The sequence below is a fragment of the Protomyctophum parallelum genome, assembly GCF_964188405.1.
Source record: "Protomyctophum parallelum genome assembly, chromosome: 19".
NCBI classification, from domain to species: domain Eukaryota; kingdom Metazoa; phylum Chordata; class Actinopteri; order Myctophiformes; family Myctophidae; genus Protomyctophum; species Protomyctophum parallelum.
In genome coordinates, this window is record NC_139717.1 from 32032457 (window position 1) to 32056345 (window position 23889).

At 44.1% G+C, this 23889-nt stretch overlaps 1 protein-coding gene across 7 annotated transcripts in view; it reads right to left on the reverse strand.

Moving 5' to 3' along the window:
• The window catches only part of sipa1l1 (signal-induced proliferation-associated 1 like 1), a 121231-nt gene extending 97638 nt beyond the window's left edge, over nucleotides 1–23593 (reverse strand). For all 7 annotated transcript variants that reach the window (XR_014570768.1, XR_014570769.1, XR_014570770.1 and 4 more), the window contains exon 1: nucleotides 23327–23593. The gene's annotated coding sequence lies outside the window, so the exon portion shown is untranslated. The remainder of the gene's footprint in view (nucleotides 1–23326) is intronic.
• Between the last annotated feature and the right edge of the window lie 296 nt (nucleotides 23594–23889).

Genomic DNA, 23889 nt, shown 5'->3' on the forward strand with positions numbered 1-23889 from the left:
TTAGAAGGAATTTGTAGAATCGGACTCAGGTCTTAATTGGTTCATCCATAGAGGGGAAAAAAGGGGTTAGAGATGGGCGTCATGGGGACGAAGCAGAATGCAAAAAGAATCAGGGGAGGAGGAAGGAGGGAAGAGAGGGCAGCCCTGGTAAAGCCATAGTGCTGGCTGGCAACAGTGACGCTTTCTGATGCCAAAACCTCAAGTCTCTCCAGATGCTTTCACAGCAACCCCCGGTACCTTGCCCAGCACAACCTTCTCAGAAACACACAGGCGCGCATGGAAGACTTTTCTCATGCTGCTTTCTTTTTTGTTTTGTTTTTGTCATGGAAGAAGAGGCCTGAAGGCTGCCTATAAAAAGTCAGTGACAGTTATTTTAATCCGTTTCTATAATATAGCATATGACAGGTCTGGTTTAAGGCTGCTTCACACTAGCTTGGTTTGGGGTATTGCAACTGTCAGATCAAAGTCAAGGTCAATCTGAGAAGCATTCTGTAAATTTAAATTTAAAAAGGTGGTTGGTCCTCTAGTCTAACTCAGTGGTTCTCAACCTGTGGGTTCCCACAGGTTGGGGGGGGGGGGGGGGGTCCCAGATGACAGTGAAGTCAAGAAGAATTACCATTACTGCTTCAAAGGTAATCAAATGGCCAAATAATAAGAAAGTAAAAGAAAACAACGTGTTGTGAGATCTGCACTATTTTCACAATATTTATCTGTGGAACAGAGTCAAACAAATGAATTGTTTGTCAGGGAGGCAGTCACCAGTTCAAATATGATTCTTTTCAGGGGTCGTGGGGTCGTGGTTGAGAACCACTGCTAACTGCAACATACTGTTGCTGTAGAGGTGAAGCCCATTAGCCTACATTAACCAAGGCCTCGAAAACAAAATGTCTTAGGCATGTTTAAATGTATACAACTAGGCATCCAATAGCACGCACATGGCTGAGATTATGACTAACGTTATAGCCTAGCACTGGCTTTTGAAACTACGTCATATGGCAGCCAAGTCTATGGACTTTTAATGTTTGTTTAGAGCAGTAACGTCATGTGACGTCATGTGGTACTCCAGGGGGATGGCTTCTGTAAAAAGACAAAACACTTAATCATGCTGCTGTCTATTGAACCCAGACAAAGCCTCAGCTCAAGTTGCATCTCGTCATAAAGGAGATAATGTCCAGATGCCTGCTCGGAGTCAGGGAAACAGAGGATTCTGGAGGGGTCTTTTAAGGAGCTATTCATCTCTCCAGTCAGCTATTGAATAACATGGATGGAGTTTTTATTGGGACCAGCATTCTAAGGCTGGGGCAGATATTTCATAATCGTGCATTAGACAGTCTTTGACACGAAAAATATCCATCTTAATCGCCATGGAGTTGTTTTCCCTTTACTCCCGTGACTGAGTCTGAATAATTATAATCTAGCCTACTGGGGAGGGGGGGCTGATTTCCCCAGGCAGAAGGTAGTGCACGTTTCCTGGTTTGATCCCTGACTACCCTTGGGTTAGAGAATCTGTGATTTAGTTCTACCCCTCAGGCCCCCACCTCAAGATGAGACGATTATGCCGATCAATTACTGTAGATTATTTGGGTGACTATTAAATGTCAGCAATGATTCCCATGAATGTCACAACAACCAAAATGACTCACACAGCCATAAAGTCAAGGGAAAAAGCAGAATTATAATATTAGAATTATCATTCACTCATTTGCTCATGCTCAAACACTGGTACTGTTCAGCAGCATCCTGTTGGAATTGTGACTTTTGAAAAATAGCCTGGCTAATGACCAGGACTTTCCTTGCCTCTACTACAACCCCATGCTAATGGGCGGCTGCCGTGCTGACCACAAGTCATTGTACCGGTTTCCTCAAAGGCTGCAGTCAGGCAGAGAGAAGAACAAAAACATGGGGATGACATGAGATTATGGAAATACCCTTCCCTCTCAACAATGAGAGACTTATTCCCGTTTCTGTTCTAATCATAGAGGCCTCCGACTGTAACCATGCAGACAGGGGGGACGGGGGATTATTTGTACCATGCTCGTGGGCTGCATTATTCTGTCAAATGGCGTGCAAAAACATTCCAATGATGAAAATCAGTTGCCAGTTCACCCGAGCACTAAATGCATTTCAGGACACAAATTGCCACATGTGGCATTAGAGGTTTTCACAGCCCAGTGTCGGGTGTTGCTACGAGGAAGCCTTTAACCTGAGATAATTATTAGCACCTTTTAGTGGTTCCTACATAACCTCCTCAAGTCTCGGTGGTCTTGACTCTAATTCCTCAGCTGGCATTGCTGCATAAAAGCCAAGCCTGCTGCACCGATGTAAAATCAACACCTTTTTAACGGGCAACCTCAAACCCTCAATGTGAGGTACGACCACTCTGACCATGACTCAGAAAACTGTAGAAGCACTAGGCAGCGTTAGAAGTTAATAGTTTGGAAGTTTAGTCTAAAAAGCTCCAGCAATGTCAGGGCCCAGTATAAGGAACCTGGGAGAACTTAACTCTCCCTGACATCCCTGATGTGCATTGAATTTGTGGAGGATTCAGTAGGCAGTCCAAGCCGGTGCTAAGCAGCTTTGACTCTCCGCCACCTATATCCTCCACTCTATACCTGTCCCCGCCGTCTCTTAGCCAGAGCTCTTGAGCAACGTCTCACCATAACGTCCTCATTAGCACTGGGGGACATTAAGCCTCCATCTCGATCACCCTCACACGCTCTTCTGCCATCTGCACAAAAATGTCAAAAGTATTATCATGTTTTTATGGGGCAGTGCTTCTGTGCTGAATGCATCCATTGAATAGTTTTCTACTTGCTCCATGGTGTGTGTGTGTGTTGTGCGCGTGCATGCGTGCATAAACAGCTAGTATGCTGTAGCTTTTCATGAAGCTCCTTCCTGAGCCAGTAGGAGTTCACCCAATGGCCACAAAGTCCTCCAAACTACCATCATCATGGTAATCAGTTGTGTGTGTGTGTGTGTGCATGTGTGTAACTGGAGAGTTTTTCCACAAATCTGTACGTGCTCTGGGTCCTGGCTGGCTGTGAGAGGCTGGGACTTGGTCACTGTCAGGAGAGATCTTGGGAGCGTGAGGACAGGTATCACATAATCGCTATGTCCCTACCGGTCTGATGCTGGGTCAGAGACCTTCCCACTCTCTGCCCTCAGTTTCCGGTCTCTACTAACCTACCCAAATAAAAGAAAAAGAAAGGTATGCGTGCGTGCATGTGCATGCTTGCGTGCGTGCGTGCGTGCATGGTACATGTGTGCGTGTACGTGTCAAATCCTGGGAATCATCTGTGCAGAGGAAGAGAGACTGGAAGAGGCGGAGAGACAATAAAGAAAGAACGTGCAAGCGAGAAGAAACAGGGGATAAATGACTCTACTCTTCCCTCGACACAGAGGAAGGAAGTCCACAGGCCAGTGGAGGAGAGTGAGGAGAGAGGGAGAGAGGAGAGAGAAGGGGGGGGGGGGGGGGCTGTTGTACTGGCAGAGGAGGTAGGAGATCCACATGAACGCTATTCTGGGCATGTCATAGTAGGCAAACATTCAGTAAAATCACACCTGTGTGAATTGAGCGGTGCAACTATACATTTATTGTTATGGTTACTGTACTGTACTGTACTGTACTGTACTGTACTGTACTGTACTGTACTGTACTGTACTGTACTGTACTGTACTGTACTGTACTGTACTGTACTGTACTGTACTGTGTGGGCATTGTAAGCTTGTAGTTTGGCCATAAAGACATTTGGCGTAGATAAAGAAACTGAGTGAGCCTAGTATAGACCGCTGGGGTCTCTGTGGAGCCAACAAAGTACAGTATATATATATATATAGGGTTTAAGTGGTTTTGCGTAGATATCTTAGTGAAAGTGCTCTTTCTCGAGATAAATATAGACAAAATCCAACAAGATAGCTTGAGAGAAAAGAGGGAAAAGATAGTCTGAAATGTGAGCTCACAACAATCTCTGTACCTGTCTCAATCTCTCTTTGATGTATCTGGGATCAATGCTGTCATCGCCTACCCTTTGTGGTCAAGACCAGACCCTGGGAAAAAAACTAAACTAAAAATTGTAGCAGGCCTTCCCAGTTTACTCAAGTGTGTATGTGCATGCACATTGCACATGCATGCATGTTGTGGCTATGCGTGTGCTGCTGAGAGGAAAAACCAACAGTGTGGTCAATTCCTGGTAATGAAATTGAACCCTTTAAACCAGCACTACCAGCCCACAGCCCCATGCAGGCTCACAGCTCATAAAACCTGCCCAGCAAAACACTTTCCTTCATCCCATTCTCAAAATCCTTGTTTTATAAATTATGTTATAAACTGTACCAAACCATTGGGAGTCCATTAACTTTCAATAAGTTCTTAAATTCTGTTCCCCACACACGCAGCTTCAACGAGGAACAACAGTGTATGAAGAAGATTAAAGCGAGAAGGGAAAAGTGAAGTTTAACACTTTTAATCTGTAGTGGCGGTGCTCTCGTCTTTCTTTTGCTGAGATTCTGTACGATTTGAAAGAAGAGGATGAGACAGACAGTGACAGTCCCAGGTAGCATCATTAGCAACCAACGCTTAAAGCCAAGTCTGTCGACGTTTGTGGGCTGAGCTGTCTCAACCGCAAAATACAAGGTTGGAACAAATTCCTGTTGTTTTGAGAAACGCTCTGGGAAATGTCTTTACTCTCCACCTCGACTTTGATTGGCAGCACAAAGCTCATTCGCCACTGCTATAGCTACCCTTGATGAAAATGAAACAATTAAATACTCATGCCGAGTTGAGACGAAAAGCAGGCACTGCGTACAGACAAAGAATAAATATACCGCATTATCGGTGTTATCAGAATTGAAATGTGCCACATGGCATCACACGCAATACCTGATTTTATGGATCTGGGCGTGAAGACGCCTTAAAGGCTGAGAGGGCTGTGCAGTCATCGGTCAGTGGGACAGGAGACAGATTGACAAGTGCATGTTTAATGGCCGTGAGAAACACTGCGCCCAAGTCCCTGTGTAATCCCTGTTCTAAGGGTTGGGGAGGGGAGGGCTTGGTCAGACTGCAGGTCTTCTGACACTTTGACAGATGTGGGCCTCCCAGAGGGCCACATGGGAGGAGATGATGTCGGCCCTTTGAATGAAAAGGGGCTGCCCCTGGCCCTCACAGGCCCATGTCTAAATAGAAGGGGTCAAGCCACTACTGAGCCACTGCTGTGCAGCTCCTGGCAAAAAACTAAACACACACACACACAAAAAAATAGTTGAATGGGGCTGTATTAGAGCCCAGCCAATGTCAGATTTCTGGGTTCCGATCGATGCCAATCCCGATTTCTGAGTGTCCTACAGTATCTAGAACACGATCACTAATGTTTTGAACAATCCTTTGTAATAACAGCTTGTAAAATAATATAAATATATATTTTAAAACATGAGCGTGATATTTTGGAAACATTTTGAAAGTTTTGGCCTATAATGCCCAAAATAGGGATCAAAATTGTAAATCCGTACATAACTGCCAATGCCGTCAAAAAAAAGTAAAAAGGAGATGCAGGCTCTAGGCTTCAGTGTCTCTCTCTCTCTCTCTCTCTCTCTCTCTGCCTTTGTCTGTCTGTCTCTCTCTCTGCAGGGAATTTCTCAACACAACATCTAACCATCTAACACCTAACCATTTTTTTATTTACCATCCATTTCTTCTCTCGCTCCTTCTACTCCTACCCCCTCATTCCTTTGTTCCCCCTTTCGATGTTCCTCTCTGTTCTGCCTCTTTCTCTGTGCTCAGGCTGGAATCTCAGAGCAGTCAGTCAGTCAAACAGAATGACAGAGCCGGAGGCAAAGTACAATCGGTTTATACAGGGAACCCAGAGGATAGTATACAACTATGTACCTACTGTACACCTATACACAGAATTATTATTAATAATAATAATACTGTATGTACCTTCCTCCCCTATATTAATACAGGCCCAGGGAATAATGTTTTGTATGCATTGTACCCGCTCTATGCAAAATAATATGCTTGTATATACTTGTGAGGGCCAAATGTCCAAAGGTATACTAGTAGAATACGGTATGAGAAAGTTTAGTAATAGACATTTAGGAGTTTGGGTTAGGGATTAGAGATAGAGTTAAGCCTTCCTGATTTACACTTTCTATTTTTCAGTCTTATGGCTAAAAATGGCACTTAAACAAAGTGGCAAAAGTGGCTCTCCCTAGGGAGGTCCTCCGTGCACGTCCCACTGGGAGACCCCGGGGTAGACCAAGGATCAGATGGAGGGATTATGGGCACTAGCTTGTGCCCACCTTATCCCTTATCCCTAAACTTATTTGCCAGTTTTTACTATTTTGAAAAACATTTTTAAATAGTTCAACTAACCGATCTACATCGACACGTTGTGAGCTTGTAGATCGGCAAATTTGAACTATTTTAAAAGTGTTACAAAACCAGTTGTCTAGGGGTAAAGGAAATGTAACATGAGGGAGAACCATCACCAGGATCAAATTTAGAGACAATGAACACACCTCCTTTCCTACGGGAGCATAACTTAGCAGAAAACAGAATAGCTCCTTTCCTAAGGGACCATAACATAATAGGGCAGTTTGGTTAACACATTAAGGCCACGTAGTAGAACTGATCGGGGGACAGATCCTGTGATGTTTCCCCACTGGGCTCCAGTAACAGAATGATTCAACTGTGTTTGGATTGATCAGGTCCCCGACAAGGTGGTACAGACGAGGATAAATATGGCGATAAATATCGTCGGGAGTCGATACAATGTCTCCACGTTATGGCTTTTTAGAGTTATAGTTTCCATCACGATGAATTTGCTGCATCAGATGCCGTGAATGCACATTATATTATGTGTAATTTATACTTCTGCAGTACGACGGTTTCGTTCACAAAAAATTACAAAACTAGCTAACAACGCATCGCTACTGCACCGCAATGCAAGGCCCCACCCAACCCCTTTCTTCTGGGCAGAGAGGGAAACAGGACTCGAGTTTGTCTATACGCACACTGTGCTCTGAACAGAATAATATGTAAAGAAAGACGAAAGAAATGGACTGGCCGTCCATTTCTTTCTTTGTTTTATACTCGGATGTCGAGCGAGTGGAGGTTGAGGAAGGGCCTAGTTCCCAAAAAGAACTGTACGTCAGTGGTATGGAACTATTTCGGATTCTCTGTAAGGGACAAGGATCAAATTAATATTATTGTCAAACTCCTCTACAGTTTAGCCGACGGCGCGCGCGTGCGTGCGTGCATGCGTGCGTGTGTGCATGCGTGCATGCAGTCGTGCACACACACATGCGGCAGGCCTTATCAGGGATTCTGAAATGTGTTCTAGCAGGAAGGAAGCAGGGTGTAGAGGAGCTGACAAGAGGATGAGGCAGCGGTCCACTCCTCTGGAGTGCGTTCACTTCAGAATGTCTGTTATGCAGCGGTTCCAACTGTCCATCACAGCCTGTGTGTGGTCGGCAGCACAGTGGTCTCGTCCTCAGTTAGCACAGACCAACATGCATGGCAACAGATGGGCACGTGTAGTACACTTATACACTATGTTAGTAAGTTCCATTGATCCAAGCCGGAACACGATCCACCATTAGAATAAACATACTCTGAAAACGCAATACGCATTCGAGGCCCAGACATCAGACCACTTAGGTGGGCCGCCGCGAACACCTTAGAGATTTCCATGTCTGCCCTGATCCACAAAAGGTCGAGCACCACTGAATTAACAGGTAACAAGAAAACGTTCACAAAAACAATCACCCTGAAACACAGCGTCCGCATACAGTAAGTGGTTGGATAAGGTTGGTGCCACAGCGCCTTGCTTGGCTGTCAATTCCTAGATGTCACTCGGCCACAAAGCCACGAAGAAATATGTTTGTTTCGTTTTTCGGTGGCTACTGGAGGGAGAACGGGAGAACGCCAGAGTAGTAGGAAGTGGAACAGAGGTGAAAAGACGGGGGAGAAAAAGAAAGGAAAAAGGCCTGCTAATTATTGCCTTTAGAAGCCGGAGTGCATTATCATCGCACTGCAAGGATTCTGACGGTAAAACAACTGCGCTGCCATGGTAACACAGTGACGAACAGGGAAGATGTTAGTCTTCCTGCTATTTCAACTGGTCGGGGAAAATCTGTGTGTGTAACCTTTGCATGTACAAAAGAAATGCAAAATATTTACCCTTACAGACACTGTCACACATGCCAATAAAGCTCCCTTGGATTTCATCGATATGTCCCGGAAAAGCCTTCCGTACTTCTACTTGACTTCCTACTTACACTGGAGACACATCGCTCCAATGAACTGCAACGGCCAATTATTATTATTTTCTTACATCTAAGGGGTTCACCCACTCAAGTGGCTGCGGAGGATGGTCGGCCCAACCCCTCCAAGCTGGTCGAGCAATTACCATGAAGGAGGACAGGAGGTCAGGTAATGATCAGGGAGTAAAAGGAGGTTAAACATCTGAGAACACACAGACATAATGAGCAGGAAGGTCATTGTCGGGTCTCGGGTGTGGGCAGGGCGGCGGGGTAAAAAAGTGAACGGATGTCAAAACCTGCACAATAAGACCAAATCATTCACCACACCAAACTGCAGTCCAAAGGCCTTTTCTGCACCTGGCTGTCATTTAGGAAATTGGGTCCTTTTCAATGCTAGCCCAAACCTAACCTAGCCCAGTATGACAGTAGGCTAATCTATCAGCAAGCCCGGGATCCACGTTTAAGTACCATGGGCTAAGCAACAAGGGTAGATCTGATAGTGATAATACTTAAGATTCAGAGACTTGCTCAAGGACACTAACTCTGGGGGAGCCTGCAGGATCGAACTGGGAACCTTCCCATTCGGCTGCTCTACCCCTGCCCTGAGCCACTGCTGTTAAGATGACAGATCAAGCCAGCAGGTGCCCACAAACAAAGTCTAGCAATGGTCCTTATTCTTTAATGCCTTGAACTCCATTTCGTCACAGAAACAGCATCCAGCTGGACAGATCATCAAGAAATCTCCTTGGAGCTCATGCTTCTTTCAGCTGTGGAAAAACAGTGTGACAGTAAAATCTCATCAGTTACAGCTTGCCTGCATGACATTACTTGGCTAAACAGCTTTAAAACGAGATGATCTAAGACCCAGGCTTGCATCTAAAGAGACACAAATGCCTGGCTCTGACGTGATTACATTTTTCTTCAGAGCGATATTAGCCAAAACTGGAATTGGATTTGTTGCCAAGCAACATCCGCTTATAGAGAATCTTCATTTGAGAAGACCTGGAGTGGGAACATAAAAGACTCTTTCTTTATCAATAGATAAGGCTATCTATGTCAGTGGCTGCATGCATAGCCGTGATGTCACACTATAGTGCTTCTGTGCATGTCAGTCGTCAGACTTCGCGAGACACAGAGACATCAAATCTGTCTCTGTGCCCACGTTAGCCTACGTACGTCTTTAACCACTGAAACCCACTATTCTTAGTGAAATAGATCCGAGTTGCAACTGTACAGTACTTAGTTTGCTATTGTCTAATTACACCAAATATCTTGCCACGAATAGCAGATCTACAAGCTCACACCGTTTCTGCCTGTCAAAAACAATTGTGGCAAAGAGATTTTGTGGGGGATACCACTGGTACAGATGACAGGCGATGACAATTTAAGCACTCCGCACAGCCCACTACATTTGACTGATTGGGTAACAAGACAGCAGCGGTGTGTGTTGGGTGATTCAGTCATCTTCATCACAACTGAGTGCTGTGAGACAGAGAGAGACAGAGACACAGAGAGAGGGGGGGGGCAGGAGGAGGCAACAGGTGCAGGAGGGTGTGAACACGTTTTGTGAGGAGGATTTTCACAGAGCAAAGGTCATCAAAACTTTCCTTGTAGACTATTCAGACCAATTTTAAAAACATCCTAGTACCTGAAGCTCTGACTACAAGAAATCACAAACCAATACCCCTCAGCTCAGAGAACCATTTCAAGATGCTCTTGGCTCTCTTGTTATCGCGAGTCTTTTTTGATTGGAAATGGAAAGCATGACGACATTTCCCATCATTTGCCATTCTGGCTGGGCCAAAGTTCAGAGGTCAGCTGGGTCAGATCAGCATTCACAGGGTGACACCGCACAGAGACACAGCCCATTGCATTTGGTGGCTCTAGCACAGAACACACTAACGCATAGTAGGCCTAACACTCGCTATGCTGCCTGTTCAAATAATCATTAACCAGTTCAGCCCTAAGTCAATATTTTAAGAGCCTCTGTAAACTAAAAAGACAAAACAACACCGCTACACCCACAGCCACACACGCAGAACATAGGGAGGGGGAGAATTGGTTAGTGGGGCATGGAGATTTCTTTGTTCTCTGGTGTGTCGAGCTTTGCTGAAGTTGAAAACGATGAGATCATCCCCATTGTGTACACATAGCCCTCTCACACATTCCGCTACATGCCACCGTGTCCTGTCAGCCCGGCTAATGCCCAAAATGCTCCATCATACTACAATGTCGCACACCAAAGACAGCAAATCTACAAGCTCACAACGTGTCACGGCTAAACCATGCTCCGTCTCATCAGCGTGATGAGACGGACTGCAAACTGTACTGTACTGTATGTGCATGACTGATGAACTCAAAGAACACTTTGGCCTTCAGAATGGACAGAAATCTGTGAGGCATTAATTCCACTGGTGAAACTCCGTTTGGAGTCTGCCTGCCTTATTATGCCAAAATACTGATTTTATTGGATGAGCAAAAATGACCTGAAAAGTTGCAGTGGAGTCAAGACGTGCAGTGCGTTCCTGTTTTGGTTGCCTGCTTCTCCCACCTGCACGCCAGATGGGTACGGTGACCTCATTCCTATGGCCAAGATGTTTTTGTCTACAGTTCCAGTTGTGTTGAGACAGCCCAATGACATATAGTCCAGACTCTTGGTGTTACAGTCTGCCTTTGAAATACAATTACGGTCAAAAGCTCATTAATTTCTCCAAAATATTGGTCAAAACAGGGGTAATCGGTGGTCTAGGGCTGTCCGAAATTGGGATCAGCTGAAATATCTGGCCTCGGTGAGGCTCTATCCACGACTATCAGTAGCCTAGCCCTGGCGCGGTGTCAATGTGTGTGTGATCTGGCAGGAAGAATTCTGGAGGGGTCAGCCAACAGCTTCTTCTGCTGCCATCATTAATAAAGAGGGACACAACTGTCAGTGGTGCTTTCCCTGGCAGAAATAGAAGCTTGTCGAGTCGGGACTCACTAATCCAGCCAAGACGATCCATCTATAACACATTTTGAGTTGAAACATTGCCTATATTGCAGGGAAAATTTTTTTCCATGGCCTCTAGGGAGTGCGCATACATAAGTTGTCGATGCAGTTATAGGTAAAATCAAGAATTGGCCTGTTATAGCGCCACCGTGAGGCTGATTTGGGGAAAGAAATTGTGGCATGTTGTCCTCGGCCTAGTGGAAATGTGTGTGTATAATTTCATGTATAATTTCAATTACATTGTGTGATGTATGGATAAAATGTGCACGAGTCATCTACAGAAATGTGTTTTGCCTAAATCGGCCTCATGGTGGCGCTATAACACGCCGTTGAGGAATATTTGGGGCAGAGGTTCGTCGTTGGCATCCAGGGAGTGTGTGTGCACAGTTTGGCATGGATCGGGCCAACAGTGCCGGAGATTAGCTGATAACGGACGGATGGAAGGACACACACACACACACGGACGGAGTGCAAAACATACTATCTCCCCATGCCTTCAGCCTGGTGGAGACAATAATAATAACTATTCGTCAACTTAAATGTGTGACATGATTATCTGTTTGGTGTGCAGAGGCTCAGCAGGGAATCATGATCATGGCTGTGGGACAGATCTCACACAGTGGAAGCAAAGACACTGTCAATTACAACTCAATTCCAAGGCTGTGAGATAACATGGACGCCCCCTGGAATAAAGGCATTGTGTTGTTGTTTTTTCTCGGAACAAAAGCTTTCGGATGGCAGTTGATCTGTGATGCGTGTTGTTGCAACGGGGAAGAAGACAGCATCCGCCAGACGCTGTCAGACATTTTTTGCAATCACATCAAGAAACAAAATATGTAAATGAGGTGCATTTAAAGAAGAAAATAAAAGAAAGTCTGCAGTCAAACAAGCAACGTTTTTCAGCCTCAACAAGAAAAAGATTAGGGCTGCAAATTATGTTCTTTGATTATTCTATCGATTACTTGATCATTGAATGATCAAGAACTGTGTTTTTTTTAATATCAACTAATCGATAAATACAGGATACAATGGGAGGACCATTGTTTTTTGTTGTTTTCCTTAGTTTAAAAAATAAATGCCCATAATGACAACATGCCCAAAATAGTAACCAATTGATTATTATCCTACTATAAATGCACACAACTCTGTGTGTATGTCTGTAGTTCACGTATATTTAGAAACTCGGACTTCACAGTCAGACAGATAGGCGGTTGTCCAGAACTGTTGATTCGACCAAGGGCCCATATATAGCCATATGAGATCCAGTTGTCAGAACTTCCAATTCGACTGATATGCACATATATGGGCATGCCCATATGACAGATATCCATATAACGTACAGACATGGACTCAAAAGGGACACGGACAGCTAGGTACAATGGACAGACGGGTAATTCAACGGGTGTTTCATAACCGGGTGGGGCATGCGTTCCAAAATTGCATTGTTCCTAACATTCCCGAGCAGGCCACGCACCGGTCTAGTTGGATCGATTTTATTTTTATGTTTTATAATAGATTAACTTGGTCATTTCGATTATCTGTTGCAAACAGGCAACGGTTTCTCAGCCTTACCAAGAAAAGAGATTTCCTTTGGATCAAACGTTGTGCTGACTGCATGGCATGGTCATTCCATCCAGCTGTGAAGAACAATGACCTTTCATCCCATTCCCCAGTTTCCTCCTGAAGAGCTGAAGGAAGTCGGGTCTTTTTGTTTAGTTACCATAACATGGGATCAGAGCTCTATGGGGTGTTTGGGCTGTACAGAGCGCAGTATACACTACAGTATGTATACCATACATATAGGGCTGAATTGATCAATTATCTTAAGTTCACGTGTCTGGAACTATCTCTCAAGATAGATTCAGAGCTCCGCAGCAGAATCTGTCGGCAGCCCCTGTTACAGCGTGTAGTTAGAAATGTTAGGAATGCAAACAAAGACACGTGCGACCCGAAGAGGAGGGACCAAGAGGGCCAACATCCTGTTATCCACAGTCTATTGGGCGCCCCAGAGGTCAATTCAAAGGAAAATTATGCTAATAATTAGCAAAGTTTCCCCGTGGCAGCTGCTCACACATACTTCTCAAAACGGCCTAGGAGGTAAAGTAGCAATTTAGCATGTCATGTACATGGGGTCAGAAAATTACTAATAGCAGCCTTGGCAGCCAATGGAACCAGTGCCATCCTTTAGTCAGCCAGTGATCAAGATATCGCTCCCACTCGCTTCGTCTGCGTGGACAGATGGCCAGGCAGTTGGTGGGAATTTCAGCAATGCTCCGTAATGCTCCATGTTTTAGAGGTGAAGATTTACACAACGTTGGATGTCATGCGTTTTGTGCTTGTGTGTGCTTTGATTGATTGATTGAAATATTTATTAACAGTTTGTAGAATTTACAGTACATTTTAAGCACAAACTCAATACAAAGACTGTCAACTGTGAGTGGACGACCCAATTAAGCATTACACTTGTTTACAACAGGGTCCACATTGTTCAATTCATCCAAACATTTAAAGACATACAACCATTTAGAGACATACAAATATACATTTCTATGTAGCTAAAGAACAGAACAGGAATTCATCATATGGGAAGCAAAAAAGGGAAAATATACAAGCACTGGGAAAATATACAATATACAATATACAGTGAGGGAAATGGGGTGGGGGGGTGGGGGGGATTCAGATTTTACAGAGGCCAGTTTCGAATTGCAGCCATCCGTAGGTGCCCTTTGAGAGCGGTTTTGAAGGAGTCAAGGGATTCACATGTCTTAATGACTGTTGGTAGGGCGTTCCACATTTTGGTGGCATAGGAGCGAAAAGAATTTAGTCCCTTGTTTGTGCCGAATCTGGGTTGTACATGGTTTGTTGCACTCCCTCTGGTGTTGTGGGTGTGGACTTCGTTTACATTAAGGAAGTATTTAGACAGGTACATGGGTATCTTGGTGGTGTATCGAATCTTGTGGACCAGACCCATTGCAAGATGCTGTACTCTGTCGACGACCCTAAGCCATCCCAGCCTGTCAAAGTGGGCAGGGGTGAGGTGGGTTCGGGGGGTGAGGCCAAGTAGGAGCCTGACCAGTTTGTTTTGGGAGGTCTGGAGCCTTGTTTTAAGGGCCTTTGAGGTGCTGTGGTACCAAGAGGTGGATGCATAGTCAAAGAAACCTTGTACGAGGGCTCCTGTTAAGGTCTTCAAGGTGTTTTTGCTGACCAGTGAGGAGATCCTGTAAAGGAATCTTGTTCTTTGATTGACTTTTTTGATTACGTTGGTGGCCATTTTATCACCGGAAAGATTAGCCTCCAGGATGGAACCTAGGTAGGTAATTTGATCTTTTCGTGTGATAATATTGTCACCCACTCTAACCAAGAAGCCATCTGCCTTGCTGAGTTTACTATTTGATCCGAAGAGGATGGATTCAGTTTTTCCCAGGTGTAAGGATAGTTTGTTATCAGCGAGCCAGGTGCAGATTCTACCGAGTTCAGAGCTGAGGGTCTTTTCAACCTGCAGTTTGTTCCTGTCCGAGACCAGCAGTGCTGAGTCATCTGCGAACAGGAACAAGTTGCAGTCACAAGCTGAAGTCATGTCGTTAACATAAATTAGGAACAGTAAAGGCCCTAGTATGCTTCCTTGTGGGACACCACAGCTCACTGGGAGGGGAGGGGACAGTGTTCCGTTCACCTCCACCATCTGTTCTCTCCCCTCCAGGTAGGATTGCATCCAGCTCACTGATGTGCTATCAAAACCAATAGCTTTAAGCTTGTTAACCAGTATGGAGTGGTTCACGGTGTCAAAAGCCTTTTGGAGGTCCAGCATGACCATGCCGCAGTATTTTCCAGCATCCACCTCGTGTTTGATGTGATCGCTCAAATAGAGGAGGCATGTGTCAGTGGAGTGGGATGTTCTGAAGCCAGATTGGAACTCGTACAGCAATTTATTAGTGGCAAGATACTTTTCAACCTGTTCATAGACTATTTTTTCCATCACTTTCGAGATGGAGCTTAGAATAGAAATAGGGCGGTAGTTGCCGGATTCTAATTTACTCCCTTTTTTGTACAAGGGGGTTACTTTGGCCAGTTTAAAATCTTGGGGGACCTGTCCCTGTTTGATGGAGAGGTTAACTATGTGGGTGATGACTGGAGCTATGGAAAAGGCTGAGTCTCTGAGAAATTTGGAGGGAATATTGTCATGGCCAGTGGCCTTGTGGGGTTGGAGGGCACTCAGTTTTTTAAGTACCTCCTCGGTTGTTACCATTGCCATTTTAAAATCATCTTTACAAACACCAAGGTTTTTGTAGAAGGCTTTGATGTGCTCTACACCAAAACGCCCAGAGTGGGAGGGCAGTTTGCTAACCAGCTTTGTTGCAATGTTTGTAAAGAAGATGTTCAAGTGGTTGGCTACATCGAGTTTGTCAGTGATGAGGGTGTTATTCGATTTGATGTTTATGTTAGTAAACCTGGTTTTTAGTTTCCTTTGCGTGCTCGTGCGTGCATGCGTGTGTTGCGTTTGTACACGTGTGTGCATGGACCTCATCCCAGAGGAGATTGTAAAGGGTGCAGTCTACATTCCCCAAGTTTTTTCCAATTTACAATTTAGGCAGACGCTCTTAATCCAGAGCGATTTACATTAAGCAAGAACAAAAAAGCATGGGAATACATCACATAAAAACATTTATCATGAAACATGCGTAAGCTAAGAAAGTAACAGTGGAATATCTATATAATGGAACTATACATATAAACTATACATCTATACTACTATGATATACATATGTACTATGACGTGCTATGACTACATACAATGCAATTATAGTGCTGTCTACATAACATGCTATAAGTCTGTATCAAATGCTATCCAAGTCTACAGAAATGCTATCTAAGGGGGTGGGGTAAGTGGCAAGTGCTATGGGCCATGATGGAGTCTGAAAAGATCCCAAAAAAGTTCACAAACTAGCAAGATTTATGACAATGGAACAGCATCTCAAAATGACGGCTGATTACCTGCAGCCAAAGTGGCCTTTGGAGTAGACAAACATGCCAGGCACATTAAAATTATTCAAGCAGTCGGCTGGAGGGTGATGTTAATTTCACACCCTGGTGTATACTATATTGAGCAGCACTAGCTTTCTCTTTGAGAGCAGTTCAGCTTTGTTCTCATAATACTGTATCTGGGCTGTTTTTGCTCCCAGGGTTCGTCATCTATTCTGTACAGTATGTTCCTCATATTTGCTTCAGCACGGATTAGCCTGCCTTGAGTTGTCGTTGTTCAGTGATGTTTTTATAGATTTCTAGCTCGTATGTCACAGCTGAAATCTGGGCTTTTTTAAATGTATAAATCCATTCTGCTTTCATGTGCCATAATCCCCTCTAACAAGCCCCCAATTAAGCGGTTACTCCACCAGGGAGAAAGACGGGAAGGTAGATATTCAGAAAAGGGGGGAGAGTCTATGTATGGAAAATATAGCCCTTTAAGTCCCTCGTTTTACGTGGGTTTGATGGTTGGTTGACGTAACAAGCCGAGCTATTTCTCCATATGACTGACTGACTGATATGAAAGGGCCCTGACACACAAGAAGCATCAACACTAGGGCTTCCGGCTTGTCCTTGGCTCAAACGTGGAACGGAGTTCAAAGCAAATATGCTATTCAGCGAGGCGTGTATGGCTAATTAAAAACAGAATGCTTGTTGTAATGACGCATGGCCAGCACTACCACTGTCAGAAATATTGTACTCAATAACACCGGCTCCCTAATTCATGAACAAAGTGATAATGGACGGTCAACATGCTTTGTTGTGCTTTGTAATAGTTGCGTGTTGGATCTAAGGTCATCACAGTTAGAAGGCAGGATAGATTTTGTATTAGTCACAAGTGACAGGGCTCGATATATCTAGGATGGTAACACTTTGGCCTAATAAAAAATTTAAACAACAACTGGATGGATGATTTTCGGTGCTCCGGGAGCCCTACTGTAGTGGTTCTCAAAGTGGGGCCCTTGAGAGGGTTCCAGCCAGGGGGGTCCTCAGTTGAATGTTTTAACTTAATATAGCATCAAAATCAGTAATCATTTAAACCATCAGTTATCTGTTTGAAAATAGTATTTCCAAACTTGAAACAATAAATAAAACAATCTTAACAGCACATGGGGGTCCGTGGCCAAAGACATATCAATTTGGGGGTCCTTGACATGAAAACGTTGGGTGTACATCTTAGTACCACTTAGTACCACTAGTACGCTTCAAAAGACTAAAGCAGAGACCGCATTAGCCAAATAGATAAAGTGCCCCTCGGGGCACAGGTCTCCACCAGGGCAGGTCAGGTTGTGGCCTCCTGGTGGCGCTATAATAGGCCAATGTGAAAAGGGTGACATTTCTTCTTACGCCTTGGATGGTAATTGGATCATTTGAGGCATTTTGTTCCAAAAATGTGTTTTGCAAAAATCCACCTGTTGGTGGGCTGCTATATCAGGCCAATGTGAAAAGGGTGGGATATATTCCTCAGCCCCTAGTAGGAAAGTCTGTGAAGGATTTCACGTGAATTGCACTCTGGGTTCATGATTTGAGGCTTCTTGTTCAAAACAGGCCAATCCTGCAAACTTTGAAAGCCAATGTTAGCCAATTAGGATGGAATATTAAATATCGGAACACATGACTAAGTGTGTAACGATTTGCGGGATTTTTGGACAGAATCTGGAGGAGTAATATTAAAAGAAATGTTTTTCTAAAGTCAGCCTCCTGGTGGGGCTATAACAAGCCGTTCTGGAGAATTTGGGGCAGAGGTTCATCATTGGCATCCAGGGAGTGTGTGTGCAAAATTTGGCATCGACCGGGTTAACGGTGCCGGAAATTAGCTGGTAACAGACAGACAGACACACACACGGACACACGGACAGAGTGCAAAACATAATCTCTCCCCATGCCTTCTGCCTGGTGGAGACAATAACGACGTATATGTCTGTATGCTTCAGCTAATTTAAAAAGGACCATACCAGTGTCAATATGTCATTCACAGCTCCGGCCCAATATATCTTCATATAAACAGACCATTATTTTAATTCTTTACTTTTATTCAAATATGTATTCAGTCACTCACATCATTAAAACTAATAGGGTGTACAGAGCACTTTAGAGGACCAGATGAATCAAGGGTTTTCTGGGTCGATCCCTAATTACTTGGGAAGCAAACAATTTGTCTGTGAAAACATGAAACGCATAAGAGCTCCCTGGTGGAAAGCAATCCTTCAAAATAAAATTTAAGGGCAGATTCACACTGAGTCGGACTGATTCAACTGTTCCCGAATACAATTGCCTGGTCCCCACTGGCCATGATTCACATTGGCCTTTTAGTACGGATGCAATGGCTTTCACATTGCAGCTATCTGTATCCGAGTACACTTCAATCGGCCCCTTGATTACCTCCCCATGCAGTCTCGGGAACGGCTGGGTGATCCTCTCCCAGGAACGGTACGCAGCATTCACACTACCACAACATCTGATCCTCTCCCAGAACGGTACGCAGCATTCACACTACCACAACATCTGATCCTCTCCCAGGAAGGGTACGCAGCATTCACACTACCACAACATCTGATCCTCTCCCAGAACGGTACGCAGCATTCACACTACCACAACATCTGATCCTCTCCCAGGAACGGTACGCAGCATTCACACTACCACAACATCTGATCCTCTCCCAGGAACGGTACGCAGTATTCACACTACCACAACATCTGATCCTCTCCCAGGGACGGTACACAGCATTCACACTACCACAACATCTGATCCTCTCCCAGGAACGGTACGCAGCATTCACACTACCACAACATCTGATCCTCTCATAGGAACGGTACGCAGCATTCACACTACCACAACATCTGATCCTCTCATAGGAACGGTACGCAGCATTCACACTACCACAACATCTGATCCTCTCCCAGGGACGGTACACAGCATTCACACTACCACAACATCTGATCCTCTCCCAGGAACGGTACGCAGCATTCACACTACCACAACATCTGATCCTCTCCCAGAACGGTACGCAGCATTCACACTACCACAACATCTGATCCTCTCCCAGGAACGGTACGCAGCATTCACACTACCACAACATCTGATCCTCTCCCAGGAACGGAACGCAGCATTCACACTACCACAACATCTGATCCTCTCCCAGAACGGTACGCAGCATTCACACTACCAGAAAATCTGATCCTCTCCCAGGGACGGTACGCAGCATTCACACTACCACAACATCTGATCCTCTCCCAGGGACGGTACGCAGCATTCACACTACCACGACATCTGCACACCCGGGACCATAGTGTGAATCTGCTCCAAGAGAGTCTACGCTTCCTAGTTGATTTTTCAAAATGAATATAACGCACACACTCCTACCAAGAGCCACATAGAATGGTACAGACAATAACAGCCTTATATTATAGGACAGATTTACTTGACTATACACCAAAATATGTCAGTCATACTTCAAATAAGTGTATTCCATCACTGCTACTAAAAAGAGAGAGTAGGGCTAGGTGATATGATAATCACGATTACTGAATTCCAAACTTTTGCCTGAATGATGAATATGATTATTAAAAGAGAAAGAAAATGAAAATTATAAAAGTACAAGCTCACGTGTTGCATCGCGACGCGTTGCTCACTTGTTTGTACATGGGCTATTTTATAATATATTTTTGCCACCATTGTACAGTACAACAAACTATAATGCAGCGATTGCAGGGCTAAAATGGTTAATCAAACTAATCTATTTGGCATTATGCCATTTCCAGTTCCACATGTTTGCATACACGTTCAAGTATTACATATTTTGCCTAATATAACCACAATTATTTGAGATACCTGGAAATTGCAATTATATTTGCATTGCATAATTGTCACAATTATTTCCATGTACCATTTTTTAATGGTGGAAAAAGCAGATTTAACAACCTCACAAATCACAATACTCGCATTGTGAGCTTGTAGATCTGCTATCTGAAGATTGGGGATGCACCGATTTCTGCCGGATAGGGTAACCGATATCAACATTGCCGTTATGGTCGATAACCGATATTTACCTATGCTGATGTATAAAAACAAGTTCAAATTAAAAAGGCATTTAAACACTGAATTTGGGAGAAAAAAAAGAAAAAAAAACTAGCCACGCAACATATTGAAATTTTGGCCCATATCCCAACATCAACAGCTTGAATGTAGTATTTTTATTATAAAATGTTACAACTTGTTGACCCTTTTGAAAGCTTTTCCAGAAAATACTCAGTGAACATTAAGCTGAAAAATGTAAGCATGTAATGATGAAGGCTGCAGATTTTCAAACATAATTATTATCAAATAAAATATTGACTAAACCCGATATATTATTTGACGGTTCAATATTGATATTGCACTTTAAGGTAAAGATTGGCTGATACCGATATGATGACTGATTATTGTCCATCCGTATTGAAAATATGATATGCTGTTACTGACATGCCCAAACTATTAATGTGGTTAAGTGGGCTTACTGAGATACTTCTCAGTCGACAGACCGAGATTTGCAACATCTGCTGCCGGAAGAAACTCTCATTCCACTGTCTGCTGTAATGCAGCGAGACAGAATGCAAACGCAAGGAAGCCAGACAGAAGATTGGGGAGGAGAGGCAGAAAGATAGATAGCAAAGAAGTGGAGTTTAAAAGGAAGAGAGAGAGACGGAGTGAGAAGGAAGGCAGAGTGGACAAAGATGATGATAATGTCAGTCATAGTCCTCTTGGCCAAAGGATGGAAAAGAGGACTGGAGGAGAGGTAAATGTCAGTGATGACTGAAAACTAGGAAGGAATCGTAGGAGGTGGAGGAGGGTAATAAAAGAGACAGGACAGAGAGAGAGACGAGGCAACAAGAGTGGAAAAGGGGCAGATAGATAGTTAGTGATGCTAGTGCATGGTGTCATATTTGAGCGGATACCCCATTTCCCAGAACCTGGCTCCCACAGTGACTTTCCATTGCATGTCTGTCAGACGAGACAGGCAACGTGCAAGCTGGGGAGTCCTGCGATTGAAATGTCCCCCTTTACCTGACTTTGTGTTTGCCATCTAGTTCTCCCTCTGTACTCGTTGCCAAAAAACCTTGCTTGTCCCAGTTAGGCCGGGTTGGAGTCATTACAAACTTACGAATTAATGAGCAAGGCCTGGCCACAGTGCACTCACTCACAAGGACTTAAAACCTCAAGTCAAGCCCTTGGGCTTGTTTACTTTATTTAAAACAGAAAATATCTCTTCTGATGGGAGACCATTTCCAACCAACAACACCCCCTCCCCTCCTGCTGCTTAATCCAGGAACACCTTAGAGATAATTTAGCTTCATCTATATCCTAGAAGCCATTTGATAATCCTCTGGCTGTCAGTCATTTTCATTGCCTCTTTTCTGTTCTCCCATCTCCCCCGTGCTCTTCTTCAGCTACACGTGTTGCACGCCATGTGCACATCCACCTACACACTCTCTTTCAATAGGCTACTTAAAGACTGTAAATGTGACATCGCTTCCAGATGGGCTCAGCCTTGGCATTCAGGGACGAGGAGAGGACCGATGATGGCATGAGCTGTTCACGTGCAAAGGACGCAAGTGTTTTTGATGCAGGGGGGTGGAGTAGCCTTCTGACACAGTTGAAAATCTGTGTGACACACTTGAATAAATTTGCAATGTATTTGAGTTGAGAATTTGATCCAAAAAAAAACCCTGCTAAGTGAGTGGAGAAGAGATGGACACAATCATTTTCATTATGTGTTGTGTCTGTGTCTTGTATTATGTGCCAAAACTGCACCAACAGATTAGCACTATTCATTCCATTTAATGATTGCATACACTAGGGTCAGTCTGGCCAGAGGGCTGAGGCTAGAAGCCAGGGGGCATGAGGCTCCACAGCGTTTTGAAACTCCAGGGGTAACTACACACTCACAATGTAGAAATCAACATGACTATAGGTATTTTTGGGGGACAATACGAACAAAACACACATCTTTAGGCAGCCTGAATGTGGGGGGAAAGCACTAACTGAAACAACAAGCACAGTAGCCTACTACTGCCGGTATCTGAGGAAATCTCGCTCTCGTTTAATGACATGTCACATTAATTTAAATATTATTTGGTTGTGACTAAAAAGCATCTCTTACCCTACAGCTGCAAGTAGCTTGAGTGCAGTGGTCTCTGTAATAACGCATATACACATTGTGCTGTACACTTAAAATATTCAAGAACATTATGTTGTTCAGCCTAGAACTGCAACTGCAACATAAAATGCTGTGTAGTGAGAATATCCACAAAAACAAAGGGAAATCAAATAACCTATGACGGCTGAATGAATACAAACAGCGCCCCCCACACACAGCCATGGTGAACTGCCAGGCTGCACTGATTGGAGGGAACACACTGAAAGACATCAATAATGACAGAAAAGTACAGCGTTTGCGGCCTGTGTGTGTGCGTGTGTGGACTGTGTACAGTGCAAGTGAAACCACTGTTTGCACACTGACTGTCAGAATGAGTCAGATGCCACATGTTGTGTGATAAGGAAGACAAACAACAAGCAAAAAAGAATGACAGGAAACCAAGACGGCTGCAACTCAACCAACCAAATTATACGTCCAAATTACACCAGGCCATCAAGCAGAGTCTACCAAAATAAACATAATTTGAGCTTTATCAGATTACAATATTTCCTGTGTGTCTGTCTCTGTCTGTCCGGGGCACCAGTCATAAATTCACCAAGAATTAAACAAACAAACAAACAAACGTGAAATTGCAGGTGAATAGAATAACAACATAACCGAAGCAAGATGCAAAGACTAAAAACTTCAGTCAGTGTCACCTGAAGTCATTTATGCACGACCAAACAATTCAATTCTTCACAGCTGTCAAAATGAGAAGATGTATTTATTTACCCAAAGCCATCGCCGCGCCAGTGTCGAAGATCTACAAGCTCACTAATTATTAAAGTATCCACTGTGGAAGGAAGCCTGCAGACAGTCAACAACATGGTCAACACACACACACACACACACACACACACACACACACACTCCGCACTCACCTTTTTCCACCTCGGCGTTTTTCCCCGCACACAAAAAGAGAAAACTGCTGCTATCACCCGTCCGTGTCCGTTCCGTTCTCTGCTCAAATAAAAATAAAACAGCCTGCTTTCTCAAAATATCACAGTAAAAGCTCTTCTCGAAGTTCGCCTGTCTGTCTCTTGTCTTTTCCGCGTATAGTACAACGCTCCTCTGAGTCCTCTCTGCTAGTCTTCTACACACACTCACATTCATACACACAGACACAGGCACAAACCGTCCGTCTCACGACTGTGTGTTCAACTCCGAACTCCGAAGTTCATCCAAAAGTTGGAGCCAGGTCGCATTTCGCTCCGCCTCGTAGGAGGATGAGGTCACTTTGCTCCGCTCTCGCGATGCGGATGAGAGAGAGAGAGAGAGAGAGAGAGAGAGAGAGAGAGAGAGAGGCTGTGGTTGGAGATCTCAGATGATGAGGATGAGGATGAGGATGCATTGAAAATGTTGAAGAGAGACGATTCAATTCAATTCAATTCAAGCCTCAGAAAAGGTTTGAGACACTTGATAAACATTGTAAAAAGGGTAAACT